The following is a 15,619-nucleotide window of genomic DNA, read 5'->3' on the forward strand; positions in this document are numbered from 1 at the left end:
ATATTATCGTCAGGAAGAACATGTAAGGAAATTTGACACTCATACGCTTTACATATGAGTGGACTTTAGCTCAACACAAAACAAACCATACATCCCAGTTTTTAGTGCTTTTAAACTTAAATCAAACAGCAAGTTTCCATCTCAAAGGTTTTTTTTTTTAACAACAGATCTGTCATTTCTTAAAAAAAATAATGTATCGTAATTTGTCCCATACAGGTGGCTGTGAGCCTCTAGTCTGGCTGAAACAAATGGAGGTCTATGAGAAAATTTCCCATTTTCCCAAGGATTTTTTGATGGAAGCAAACATTTTGGGTTGATGGTTGGTTGATGATAGTGTTTTATGGCACAATTTTAATACTTATTTTAATATGGCATTTATTTTGTTAAGTATGGTCCCATTGTGGAATACAGAATAGTGATGTTCCCAATTGACTCATTTATTTCTTTGACTCATTAACTTCTTTTTTATCTTTAAAAATCAATCCAGTGCAAATTTCAATCCCAGCCATCAAAGTCAGGTCTGATGGTAAAAAAAATGCTCAAAACGTTCTTCCACCCATCTATTTTCTATACTGCTTATCCTGTTCAGGATGGCGGGTGGCTGGAGCTTATCCCAGCGTTCTTAAGGCAAGAAGCAGGGTATATCCCGGGCTGGTCACCAGTCAGTCCCAGAGCTGACACACAGAGATAGACAACCTTCAAGTGCACACTTACACCTATGGACAATTTAGAGTGACCAATAAACTTGGTGAGTATGTTTTTGGATTGTGGGAGGAAGCCAGAGTACCTGGAGAGGACCCATGCATGCATTGGAAGCACATGCAAACTCCACACATCTAGGAATCGAGCTGGTGACCTCCTTGCTGTGAGACTGTAGTGCCAACATTTGTGCATGCGTGTAGCCCAGAAAACTTTCTTCGCCAAGAATTGTCTTCTTAATGAGAAAGTCTGAAACCATCTTGCATATAGCCTTTTTGATTGCTATTTGCCACTTTGCCAGTGTTGTATAACTTTGGGGAACAGTGTTTATCTATAAATATTTGTTACCAATTCTTTCTCACCACAGTATGTTGTGAGTGGGGTGACCTGCTTTAAAATGAGACACTGCCTACGTATTTCTTCCTCGTTCATTAGCACACACCAAAATCCTGACCAACACTACCCCATGAGATAAAACATTGCATCTAAACCCATGAAAAAAGCATTAAAGTACAACAAGCCATCTGGGTTTTAATCAAAGAAAACTCCCTGCTACCATAGCCATGTTGGGCCAGCTTTTCAAAATGTCCTCCATGTTTCCAATTTGTGGACAATGACTGACAGACCACAGAGTGCACCTTCAAAGCCTGCTCCTTATAAGCATGCTGGGTTTTAATCTGACCGAGCCACCTGTGAGACTCGTCAGAACTCGAGCCCACGGGGGCAGCGCTGGGCTTCATTACTGCGTTGCTGGTTCTGGCCCAGTTCTCTGCCTTTGCTCTATCTCTCTGCCTCTCTATTCTTCACTACCTTGCAGGCACAGCACAGAAACGAGAGCCGGCTGCTTGGTCCTCCACATCACTCCATGGCCGCAATTTGTCATTTTTCACACAAGATGAAGCCTTTTATGAAACGAAATGAGTTTCCCTAAAATGAAGCGCCACAAAAGCTCCGTGATTAATTTGCTTGTTAGGCTATTGCAGCTGTCACCTGTGGAAGACATCTGGACAGCAGATTGACTAATGCCAGCAGTGGGGCTGAAACATGGCTCTCTCCCTCTCAAAACCTTCCCTACAGTCAGCCTTTCAGCAGGGCTTTTAAAGGCACTGCTCACTGTTTGAAATAGCTCCTTTCTGAGGGGCAATTAATAAGCATTACTTGTGATTGACATGGTAATTAGTTGCATTAATGTGACCATAAGAGGCTTTGTATGGGGGGAGAAGTGCAGTGAACTGATGAGGGCTGGGCAGTAGACGTAAGGAAAAGAGGAAAGAGCACTATGACCACACTTAAAAGCTAATTGTCCATTTGAAAACCACCACTTTTATGAAAGTAATTTTGTCAAAAATGGCAGAGTCTAAGTAACAAAGTATAATTTCAGCTTTCAGATTAAGTATGTCTTCATCACCTTAATGGATGTTGCAGAGTAGTAGTACTGGTGGAGATTTTTATAATGTATTCATAGAAGGCCTTTATTATAACGGTACAAACTCAAACTGCTGCTCATGTTGAATGTGCACAAAGGAGCAAAATGGATGAGGGAAGTTAAGATTGCTAACTTTAGATACAACTGTGTAATCAGACATATCCAAGACGCAGTCTAAGTAAAGCCATTTAAACTTCATGATTTAAACTCATTAAGATGATTCAAGAAGAAAAAAGAGATAATTGTTTTCACTATAATAATTTGTGCTCTACAAAGAATTCAACTCTATAAAGGATTATTGTCTTCTTTAGTCTAACCGGGATCTAGTTTTTCTTTGGTTTGTATACCAGTCTTCTTGTACCAATAGCACTTCACACAGCAATCTTGACATGGGTTCTGACAAGTTTAAATCTGAAGACATTGCAGCTGTGTGTGGTGTTTCTTTTTACTGTCAGTCTCTCCGAGAGAAACCTCGTACCAGGTGAGCTCAGGGTTAAACAGGTGAAACCATAACTATCACAGGTTGTGGGCTACCATTTTGAGAAATCAAGAATTTACCTCCCCAGAGTCAGAAGCAAAAATATATTAAGAGAACCCATCCTCTGACAGCGGGAGAAACAACTTTTCTCAGTAGTCAGCAAAAAAAAGGATATCTGTCCAAGAATTTTTAAAGTGCCCTTCTATACAGTCTGAAAACCAAGAACTGATTGTTGCCCTTCTTAGAAATGACAATGATGAAAACTAAATCACCATTTAACTATTGTTAATGGGTTCCAGTGTTGAATCTTAAATAACTGCAGGCTGAGTTTTGTGTCATCTGTACAGATGTTTTTTCCGCATTGTCTTTTGCTTACAGGATCTGCTTTTTATGCAGAAAAATGGTAAGGAGAAATGTTAGGCACATGTCATTTGTTTTTATTGGTGTTGTTGAGAGGGTGTATCAGTTAAAACCAACCATAGTGTTCTTTAATCAAGGGTCTGAATCAGGATCACACAACATGCATCAGTCTCAACTTCTTTTTTTTTTACCCAGTAAACTCAAAATGTTTCATTTCCTCTTATATGAGGGCTGTTGGAGGCCTTGGAGCCGTCTCAGAACACAGAGTCATGTGATGGTGAACACAGGCTTATTTTTTAATTATTGAGGAATTAGAGGGTAGCATTGGTTTATTTGTGTATCCTGTGTAATAAGGAAACTTTTCTCAGAAAACCCAGGCTTTGTTGGAATAACTGGTGTAGCAGTAAATTCAAAAACACAACACAATACTCTGAGATTCACAGAGAAGAGATTTGATCAGGCTATTTTGAATGGCATCACATGGATTCTATCTTATTACTGTGACCAATTCGTCTTGATATGACTATGAAATTCCTGAGGGAGACAGCTACCACATTGAGAACCCTGCCACTGTAACAACAAACTACGTTGCAATGACAACACCACTGAAGGATCTACGAGACTGCTAAACCCACATAGAATTAAAACATGTGCTCATTTGGCAATTTAAGGAGACATTGACTGTATGTGCATTAGAGAAAAGCACTTTTATGGATGATGAAAAAAATGCCACCAAGGTCTGAAATAAATGTTTTAAACTTTTTTAAAGTCACATATTTCATTATTTTTTTGGCACACCTTAGGTGAGCCATTGCTGCATTTCCCAGATCTTGATGCTGCTATGATGTAAACCAATGAAAGGACTGTGGCACATTTTAAATCTTAACAGATGGCTTATTTTTCAAATCAAAAGTCATAGGCACTTAAAAATCCCTGAAGTACTTTGAGTTTGAGCATACTGCTCCTTCTAATCAGGCTAGTGTCCCTCTGATTACCCCAATGTAGGAACATGGAAGAAAATATCGAATTTCACCAAGAAAATGAAATCAACTGTAAAATACAGGATTTTCAGAAATATGGGTATGATTTACAAAATATGGGGGTTTTCTTTCCAGTCTGTGTTTTCCTCAACCTTCCAACTGGCTGAACAGATGGAAACTATGTTGACCTCAGCTGTATTTTGGCCCTAGCAGCTCCCATCAACCTGTGTGTAACCGTTGTCACCTTGGATAGGATTCAAACTCCGCCAACATGGATAGCCATGGTGTAGAGGCCTTCTGACCTTAAATGGACTCTTCATCAAAATGAAGTCATTAAGCTTTGACTTATCGAGTACTTTGTAAGAGCAATTTTTCTGTACGTTTTTGTCTGCAGATGATTGACCAGAACCACAACAGTACATGAAGTGACCTCTTACTGAAAACAGAGAGGCACTGTGCTAGCAAAGGCTTATCACCTCAGCAAACTTCCCTTCAAACAAACACATCAGTGGAAGTAAGGTTGATGAAGACTTGGTGTCTTTGTGAAATCAGACATTCCATCAGAAAATAATGATAAACACAAGAGATTACAATGCCTGGATACTGTAATTAGTGAGCAAGACAAGGAGGACACAATTCACAATCTTAATGTTGGCTGATGATGTCTGGAAAAATTTAAAGGAGTTGGAGTTCACCATAGTTAATCAGGTAACGGCCTCACAGAAGTTAGCGGCGCTCTATTTTGGGGTGTGAAAATTGCCACAGACCTGAATGAAACTATATCAGTATTTAGTTACCAAATGTTTGAAGGTTTACCGTGGGCCAGGCAACATTGTGATGACTTGAAGATAATAGGCTGGTCACGATACTGGATTTCTAACTTCGGTACCATATTTTGAAAAATATTGATTTTCGATACGATTTTCAATACCACGCAACCACAGGGATTTTCAGTACAAAAACTTCTCTTTTTATTTAACGAACAGTACAGGACAGTACAGGACACATTTATTTAGCTGCAACTGAAACAACAAAAAACAGTGCAATTGTACTGAGGTAGGGCACTTATTTATAGGCCTCTGATACTTGATATAACTAAGGCCTCAGAGTCAGACTATTTAAAGGTATTTTAAAGCAATTGAAATTGTACCGAGGTAGGGCACTTATTTAGAGGCCTCTGATATTTGTCACACACTCAAAAGTCACATAACTGTATTTGGATGTACCATACTTTCTGGACTATGTCACTTCGTGGTATAATTATACATTTTTTTAAAGTCGTATCAATCAAAAGACAAAAATGAGTCATGAAGACGAAAACAGCAGATAGGCTATAAGTCACACTGGGCCATAAGTTTCATTTATTTAGAATGATTTGGTTTGTTTACAGTATTTCCAGAGTGAACTTTTTACATATAACTGTGATAAATGTTTGTGTATTAGGAGGTTTAAATATTGTTCCTACAGCTCCTCGTATCTGTAACCAGTTTCTCTTCTCTACGTGCGCTCCTCTCCTCTCCTCTCCCCCTCCCCTGCTCTAGGTGAGTGTTGCTGGTGAGATCGGTGCAGGGTGAGCTTAAATGAGCTCCATCCGATGAACGTCCTCACTTTTAAAAAGTTACAGGAGTTTTGGCGCTACTTTGTGACTTAAACCCCGGAATATGTTTACAATAGAGAGCCAAAAAGACGTGAATGAAGTTTTAAATCATGTTATCAGGCGCTAAACACCGAGAGCTGTCAGGCTGTCCAAGAGGGAGGCTGGAGACGAGCGCGTCCAGTGAGCAAACACTGTGTGCAGGCAGTGCCCATGGGAGTTGTAGTGCCGTAGTCTCATATTGGAATGGGTTTAGTAGTTCAGATGCCGTTTCAGAAAACTACAATTAAATTATTCAACGTCTCTCTCTCTCTCTCAACTAGGAGGCAGGACTCAGGGAGGGAGGGGCTGCATGCACTCCGTGTGCGCTCTGTGTGTATGTTTTGACGCCAGCACATGTCTACCGATCTATTGATACTAGGGGAACTTTATATTGAATCGTTTGCTAAATTTCAGGATCGATATTTACCGATAAAATGATACTTTTGACAACACTAGAAGGAAACAGAGAAAGCAACCAAACAGGAAGCCCTGAAAAGTGCTCAGCTGTCGGCGGTGGGGGCTGTTATTGGGTAGTGGATTGACTTTGCAACATCTTAAAACTAACTGGGGATTTTATATTTGAAAAAGAGTAAAGACTGTAGTAGTGCTGCACGATTTGGGGAAAAGGTGCGATTTGCAATTTGGTGGACAATATTGTGATTGTGATTGTGCTTGCGATTTAATAAAAAAAGTTGTGTCATGATGAGTCTACAGACTTGCTTGGTTATCATGGAGAAAAATCTGAATTGCATGTGCTGACATTGTGATTGCGATTGCGATATCCTCTTTTGCGATTACGTAATTGCATGTGCTGACATTGCGATTGCGATTGCGATAATCGTGCAGCCCTAGACTGTAGTCAGGATCATGAAATATCATCATGAAATGCATTTTACTGCTTTTAACTGATTTATATTTCAAGACAGTGACAAGAATTGCTTTACGTTTTCATAACTCACTGAAAAACTGTTGTCAGAATGCAAAAAATTGAAACTTTAAACATGCAATTACAGTGTGATGAATTAGATTGCATTAATTAGATTCCAATTTATTGCAATTATCAAAGATCTTTTTACAGCTCTGTAATCAATATGAACAAAATGTATTTACATTAACTTAAGATTCTTCACTACTTCTGAAGAAACCTATGGAAGATTCTTAAAAAAAGCATTACATCACACTCTGTATGGACTTTTTCTGTATATCTGCTCTCAACTTTGACAGAGACATTACTTTTGAGAAAAGACAAAGATTAATTACATCTCCCTGTTCAGCTGGTGTATCAGAGATGTGTTTCTAATTCATAATATACACTTATGATTGGGCTATTTGTGTATATTGCTATATGCTGTTCTAACACTAACAGCTACGCTTCCTGGGGTCCACATAATGTGTGAGTGTAATGTGCTCATGCTGGCTAAAGTAACTGTACACCAAACAGTCATTATGCATACTGAAAGCCCTTGAATATTGAATGCGCTGTTGACGGACATTAATCTACCACAATGGAAAACACAGGGAAGTTGAAGCACTGCGCCAAGGTGCAAGATATTCAAACTGTGCGTGGATGGTGGTTTAACAGTTTCAGGGACAGCCCAGGACACATAAAACAATGACTATCTCACTGAGCCAAAAAAAGAGTCCTTATTCTCTGTTTCACTCCACACTAAAAGTCAAATAATTTAGAAGTTGTTCACATCATCGGACTGTCAAAATAACACCTACCATAGAAGGCAAACCAGAAAACAATGTGCAGGTGGGCGTCAGTGACCTTCGAAGATGCTCAAAGCCTCCTTACAGTGTGCTTTTCTTTCCTTTTTTTTGGGAAGCACTTCAGATTCTTTCACTCTAAGTTTTCACCTGTGCCATGTTTCAGTTAAAGTTAAAGATTCTTTTCAATAGTTTTTGATGAAATCTCAAAACTGTACCAGGGTTTTAGCGTGGGTGCGTCATCTCTCCTGCAATCGACAGCATTTGTTTTGCTCAGGTTGAGATGTGGGATGTCTGTACACACACTTTAAATTCAGAAAACGGAAATGTTTTTTCCCTTGTAATTTAAGTAGCCAAGAGTGCATACCATACTTTATTTTAAGTAATATTCAGCTGTAATGCGCCAGGCAGAGGGGCATAAATGCCCTGTAAGTCATATAATCAGGCTCCACCTCACCATGGCAGCCCTCACAAACACCAAACCACAAGGGGAGTGAAGGGCATTGTTCAGTGTAAATGCACTTAACTCCTTGGCTAAACTTCTGCCGCATCCCTGTAGCTATAGCCTCAAAGTCATTTTAGACAGAACTGACAGACTAATCTTGCCCCTCCCAGGCACTCAGTGAAATGATGCCTCCTCCAAAGTCTTCAGATCCCAGCCTGACTGCCTCTCCGTCCTTAATATCTCTCCTCTCATAACAGCACATCCAGAAATACAAACACACCGTGGCATATTGCCATGACGCCGGTGTTTTTAAGATCAAATGCCTGGCCACATAAAAGCAGCGTCTGCAGCCAAAATACACACATGTGAACACACCGTTAGGCACACACATACACAGGCAGACACACACATCTGACTCTACAATGGCTGTCGCAGGGCTATTTCAATAATCCCCAGCATGTATGTTTAATGGTGAGGGCCCAACAGGAAATGATCGGCAAATGAAACGAAGCAGCAGGTTATTACGTACCACTCTGGTGTCAGCTCAGGCCTCCCCACCATTAATTTTATTGTAACTCATTTCTGCGGCCAGAGTGGAGCAGGATTTAATGTTTCCATTCTCCACTCCTGTTCTGCATGACAAATTGTTTTAATAAACATATACTGGGTCATAATAAAGTAATAATAATCCTACCAGTCACCTTATATCACTGCAGTTAAATTTTCCCATAAGCCAACACTGGTAACAATGACAATTACATTGTAGCCAATCCTCAGCAAGGCAAACACAATGTGCAGATTTAATATAGTTTGTAAATATGATTAGTGTGCTGTCGTGTTATTGGAGTCTAGTATTTACATTTCTCTTCGGGCCTTTTTACAGTACAGGATCAGCATTAAATAAGCTTTCGTTCTTTTCTCTTCTTGCTCCCTTTCTTCCTGCAGAATGCCTCCCCTCACTCCCCTTCACGACTTAATGAAAAACACTGTTGACCGTTAATATTCCACGGATCAATCACCATTTTTAATTTTGCGGATAAATGTGCTATTGTGAAACCCTCAAAGGTCTCTCCCACCTTGCGTATATGCATGTGTAATTGTGTGTGTGTGTGTGTGTGTGTGTGTGTGTGTGTGTGTGTGTGTGTGTGTGTGTGTGTGTGTGTGTGTGTGTGTGTGTGTGTGTGTGTGTGTGTGGCTTCTTAGTGAAAGTGGGGAGAATGTGTTCACATAATAGCTTGTGGTTATTTGCAGGGACAATTTTATGCTACAATTCAATTATTGCCTAAATTTGTTTTTAGTTCCTGAAGTCATTACTCCTACCTACAATTTACTCAAGAAATAAACATTTGCATTAAACACACACACACACACACACACACACACACACACACACACACACACACACACACACACACACACACACACACACACACACACACACACACACACACACACACACACACACACGTCCAAATACTTGAGTGTGTGTTTTTAATACATTATGGTTGCAGGAACCTTTTGAACTCAGGTGAGAGGTAGATCAAAGCTGACTTTAGTGTACATCCTCATAGTGACAGTGAACTAAAACAGTAAATGCTTATTGGTTTTGCACAAGTGTGGAGGAGCTTTATCATCATGCTCAGAGCTTTGACCTCAAACCCATTCTACACCTCTGGGATACATGAAACCAACAATAAATGATTGTAGATTTGGCTGCTTGTTTGAGCTTGTATAGCATGTTAACACTCGTGTTTTTGTGAGTTGTGTGAACATGCTTCCATGTAATTTCTCCAGGGACACAACTGTAAATGAACACTGTTCAGAACTCTGGGTTTGTTATTTTTTTCTTGTGTCTGCATAATCTGATAAGGTTCAAATGAGATGCCTCATGTCTCATGTGCTACTTATTGTTCATGGGATTTGTGAGATGGTACTGAAATTCAAAGATTTTAACATTATTCTTAAAGTTCTTCTGTTCCTGTAGAGATGCTAACACAGCACCACAAAAAAAAGTCTTTTGAACACAGATCTCTCTAAAATAAGCTTTGTCAAAAATTGTGCAGTCAAAGCGTCTCAAGCACTTAGTCTTCACATCAATACATCTAGCATTCTGATGCTAATGAAAAGAAAAAAGACTCACTGCTAGTTACAGAATCTTTGTACTTTGATCTACAGATTTTCAACTTTTTGGGTGGTCTAAATAATTGTCCCAGGTACATTTGTAAATGAATTATCAAAACAAGTGTTTCATAAATAATGGTTCTTTTTATTTAGGAAACCCACAGGTTCCATGTCAACTTGTATTAGTTTGCAGAGCCAATCTGCAACTACCAATATGGCTGGTTCCATGACATATCGCAACAGCAGGATAACCAAGCTGTAACCTCTGATCTAAAAATATGAGATAATGCGGAAGTGCTAAAATCGTCTGTTTCTCAATGTCCGCTTAAGGCTGGCCCCGGAAGTCACATACAAGCCAAAAAAGCTGTTGTCAAAGCAGAAATTAACCTATTACCCCTAGCCTGGTTCAAAAATGTCTCCTGTCTGAATCGCTAATTTTACTATCGGCTCACACTCTACAGGGGTGAATTTTATTCTAATTTGGCAGTTCAGAGATTATTAAGTTTGCGATTTCACCCAATCAGAGGCACAGCTCAGGTCACGTGACTTACAGGCACCCTATAGCTGAAGCCCTTGCCACTTTCAATAAGGCTGTGATACCCAGTTTGCTTCATTTTCAGTTTCAGAAACAGACAGCTGACGTCAGGTAGACTACGTCTATTAGTTACACAGTCTACGAGGACAACACAGGCAATGCAGTGTTAATGTATGGATATGTCTATGTGGAAATCTGTCTTAACTGGAGGGACCTAGCTGCAACTGCCAGAAAATGCAAGATTCACATCCAGTTGAGTCAGATTTTAAGACTTCGCCCCAGACAAGTGATGTTGGATCAACATTGTGATATTAACTGTTTTTGTTAGTGTTGTAATCAGCAGCTCTAAATTTCCCACAAAAAAGCCTCTGGCAGTGTTTAGCCCCTAAGCTTTGGGCACTTCTTGTTGGCATCTATATGTTGTCAGCTGGCCAGGTGTGTTCACTTTATGGAAGTTAACCATTGTTGTGTTCCATATTTGACCAGTGTGTGAGTGCTTTTGATTTGCTAAAGTAGATATTGTCTTGCAGCATCAGTCTTGTTGCTGCACAGGGCAGCTCTGGAGTTCTGATGGGGCTGATGTGTGTGGCGGTCTCATGCTCTGTGAAGCTGGCGGCCAGAGTCTTCTTTGTGTTGTATATGGGCCTGCCTGTCACTGCTCAAAGCTGCACCACTAATTGTTGTCAAACGTCACTCCGATTCTGCTGGACACCCTGAGCGATCAGAAAAAAATAACACAGTTCAACTCTTTGCCCATCATTCAAATGGGAGTCTTTTCTTGCTTACTCCTGCTGGTAGCCTTTAGTAGCCTCAATTTTCTCTCACACACACCGCCAAGCCATCCAAAAACCTGAGTGACATGAAAGGGCTTTCCTCCACCACATACATGCCATTGACAGTTGAATGAAATATTTATTTATGAAATCTAAAAACATGTATTCACCCTTGACACAAGATTCTGGGAACATTGACTTCTAAAGCACCTCAGCGCCACCAGAGCCCGGCCCTCCAGTGAGTCAATTATGATGGCTTACAGGAATGTCTGCCTCTCTCTTCAAGTGTCTACTCGGCCCTAATTTTTCTTCTCAGACTCTTTTCATCCGATGCTGTCCTGAAAACATGAAAAAGGTTGAGGCCAATTCTTTTTAACCTGCAATGCAAAGTGAAGTCGGGACTGGCATATTGGTTTGTTTTAAGGTGTAATTACTCCTTGGCTTCTCTAAACTGGGTTACATCGGAGTCATTTATAGCATAGCCAGATGATCATTAATCCCCTCTGGATACACCAGCCCTCTTAAGAAACAACCAACAGAAAAATGCTTACTGCACTCCACACTGATGAACCACACTGTTAGTTTAATTCAGCTATTGTTTTTTCCCCAAAGAACTTAGCCTGAAAATGATGTCTTGTATTGTACTAGTGTGAGCTCACATCTTTGTTGTTTTAATAACGAGAGAATATAAGCTGTAGCAGCTAAAATATGGCGGGAAAATCTGAAACTTGGATTGAAAGACAACACCAAGTGTTGGACACTAACGGTCTCCGTCCATTTCCGCTCTGTTCCGGCACCTAATCAGATAGATCCCCCTCAGAGAATAGACTTTAAAACTAGGGATGCACGATATTATCGGCACAATATAGGTATCGGCTGATAAAAGCTTAAAAACACGTTTATCGGTATCGGCAGATATGAAAATTTCTGCCGATATGCACAGCTGATAAAGTGCTATTCAGTTAGGATTATTATTATTTTCCATCTGAAAAATAAGCTCCTTAAATAAAATGTAGCACTTCATTTATTTGCACTGCAGAGCTCTGTGTCTGTCACCAGGTTGTTACAGTAGCTCTAAAATAATCAAATGCAACTTGGTTATGTTTAAAAATGCATTGTACATTTAAAGTTCATGTGATCTAAAGAAATTATTTTTCTGTATTTCAATACTGAATGCCTTGAGTTTGAAAAAATAATACATTTCTTATTTATGGTAAAATCAAATGTTTTTTGTCTTGTTTTATGTGTGTTTTTTAAACAAATAAGACTGTCACAATAAAAGTAACATATAAATGCCAGTGCAGGATAGACTTAGCTTTCTTTACAGTGAAAAAAACAAACAAACTTGTGATTATCAGTATCAGTATCGACCAAAAGGGGTTTCGATATATCGGCATATTGGATATCGGCAAAAATTCAATATCGTGCATCCCTATTTAAAACAGCTCTGCTTGTTTACAAGTCCCATCATGGTTTAGCACCAAAGTGCATCTTGGACAAGCTAGAACCATATGAACCAACTCGGTCTCTGAGAACCTCAGGGAGAGGTCTCCTGCTGGTGCCCAGAGTCAGGACTAAACACGGTGAGGCTGCTTTCCAGTTTTATGCCCCCAAAATCTGGAACAGTCTGCCTGAAGATGTGAGACAGGCCTCAACTCTGACAATGTTCAAAGCCCAGCGGAAAACTGTTCTGTTTAGCATTGCATACGACAACTGAAAGTATTTTATCTGCACTCTCCTCTTTTAATTTAATTCATCATTTTTAATGTTTTTATGCAATGATTTTATTTTGCCTACTGTGATTTATTTTATGTTAGCTGTAAAGCACTTTGAATTGCCTTGTGTATGAATTGTGCTCTACAAATAAACTTGCCTTGCCTTCATGTCAATGTGTCGCTTGTACTGGATCTGCTCCCTTGTGGTCCAGCTGAAGCAGGTCACAGCATATAGGCAACAATCCTATTTTTGCCAGATGCCAAAGAAGTGATGCGTCTATTTAGCAAAAAGAAAAATTGGTGGGACAGGAAGCTATACACTGAAACCACCTAAAAGCGCCCAGTAATTGTTAAAATAAAACAAACCCTGTCATAACCAACAAGAACAAACTGACATAATGAGCACAGCCAGGCCAGGAGTCAACTAGTTGTGGGTTTTTCAGCCCAAGCGAGAATGAGGAAAAGCCCATTAATGGATCAGGAAGTACAGGAAATCCTCTTTTTGGTGATTCTTGCTGTCTGGTGTCCTGCAAGCTGCTGGACTAAAGACGCAGCTAACATGCAACAGAGAAGAGCCGGACTGGAGATGCATCTGGTGTATTTGAGCTGTGACACTTGGTGTGATAGTCATGGCATTCTGCTGAGCAAACAAAGTCTGTTTTTGTAAAACAGTATGACAGTTGAATGCACAGTTGGGTTGTGTGCAATGGCTTTTGTAAGATCATCCCTCCACCTTTTCATTGCACACCACACCACATCAGTGCTGCATGTTTTAGGGTGTATTTCTAAGAAAAACTAAAGTCAAACTTGAAGTGATTCCTAAACTAAATGTCTGATTTTCGACTTTCTGGCATTAAGCCTGTCACACCATTTTTTTTGACATGGTCTTCACCCCTTTTTTGATGAAGACTTAAGATTTAAGGGGATTGTTTCTATGACAGATCCTGCAAAGAAAGAGAGATATTTTTTGAGTCACCAAGTTTCAAGCAGTTGGGGGCTGACTTGATGGATGACAGAGTTGCTGGATCAGATCAGCCATCAGATTTGACACTGGCCATGAATAGTTTTAGCACCATGAAACCTTCACTACACTGTATCACACCTTCAAAAATTGGATGGGTCACTCTTTTGGCTGGTTCATGTCACCCAGGTAGCATCAGCCTGGGTGATGCTGCAGAAATCAAAAATGGTGAAATGATTTCTCACCTTATCAGCGCATAGCAGGGAATATGAAGACTCTGCTCTGGAAGTTGGAAAGCTTTGTGACATTGAGATCCTCTGCATGAAATTACCCAGTTCTTTCATTAGATACCGAATAAACTCAACACTTCCCATTTAATCTGCAGGACTTTAAACTCAGCATCTTGACATTCATGAAAAGAAGCGGAGGAGAGAGGCTTTAGAGACCTCCCTGAAGGGCAGGCATGAGGAGAGGCAACCAGAGATGGTAATGTAGCAGTGTGGGGGGGTGCAGAGGTACTTGAGGCAGTCGAGAACTCATTTCAGACCCAATCCTAACCCTCTCAGTCACTCAGTCATCTCTCCTTACAACTCAATACTAAGGACCTGTGTGTCTCTCTGTCTGACACTCCATGTAACTCTTCATTATCCTCCAGCCAAATTCAACACAGCCCCCTCCCTCACCCCTCTGTGGTGCAGCAGTGAGGGCCCTCTTTGTCAGGCTCAGAGTCAAACAAGCTGCCCCCACCATGTGCTTTCCAACATGGCTGGAATGTTTTCCTGTTAGTTTAAGTCTCATCTCAACTAATTAATATTTTTGCTTATAGCTGCTGTAATTCTCGTGGGAGTCCCCTTAATTAATCATTTATAAATCTACACAGCCTCCCAGTTTATTAGTCTCTGCCTTTGGCGTTGGCTGACTGCATTGGGAAACCGCAAATGATTAGTTACAGGAATGAAAGCTCTTTTTTCCCCTCTCTCCCTCCCTTGTTTGCAACTGATTAGGGCCTCACACAGAGGTATTTCCACAGCCCTGCTCTGCACTTTAATTCATTCGGAGCACCTGACACATTATTCACTCTCCCACCTCTCTGATCCTCTGCCTATTGTTTGAACCAATGTTTTTCCTCCGCTGTGTCGTGGCACACTGATCAGTTAAGGTTCCCTCTCACCCCGGTCAAAACAAAAGCCACAGCTCCAAACAAGGAAGAGAAGAGTGAGATCACTCGACCACAGGCCATGGAGACAGTCTTTCCTTTTGAGATCACTGTGAGGGCAGGACTGGTGACGGGAGCAAACCGCATTCACAATTATTAATTCCTCTGAGCTGAGGACTTCAAGCCATGTCACAGTGCTAAAGCTGTCAGGCTTTTATTGGAAAAGAGGCAATATTTCCATCAGTTTAACAGAAAAATAAATTAATTGAATCAACTGCGAGCAGCGTGGGAGGTTTTTTCATAATGTCTTTGCACTCTCAGGGAAGAACGCCTCATGCAACAGGGTTCCTTCATCCAATTAGACCTCAGCTGGCTGGCTCACACCAGCCTCACTCTGTTCCACATTCCACCTTATCGCTGCCTTTTTATCCCTTTTATCATCAAAGTGACTGCACTTTACTTTGGCATATAGGTAAAGCTGGCAAAACCCTCCTAGAGAGATGGACTAATTACATTTTAAGAGTCACACTGTGCAGTTCTGGATAGCCTGCGACACATCCACCAGTCATAATGTTGTAATGATGTGAGTGCAGTTGATCAGTCTTAAACCAAAAGAAATACATG

General features: G+C 40.4%; 1 long non-coding RNA gene across 1 annotated transcript in view; it reads left to right on the forward strand.

Moving 5' to 3' along the window:
- The window catches only part of LOC141788375 (uncharacterized), a 109,106-nt gene that overhangs the window by 93,255 nt on the left and 232 nt on the right, over window positions 1-15,619 (forward strand). The gene's annotated exons all lie outside the window — the stretch shown is intronic.

This window comes from Halichoeres trimaculatus, unplaced genomic scaffold, assembly GCF_033239565.1.
Source record: "Halichoeres trimaculatus isolate MK-OKI-2021-1 unplaced genomic scaffold, fHalTri1.1 fHalTri1_scaffold_3, whole genome shotgun sequence".
NCBI classification, from domain to species: Eukaryota; Metazoa; Chordata; class Actinopteri; order Labriformes; family Labridae; genus Halichoeres; species Halichoeres trimaculatus.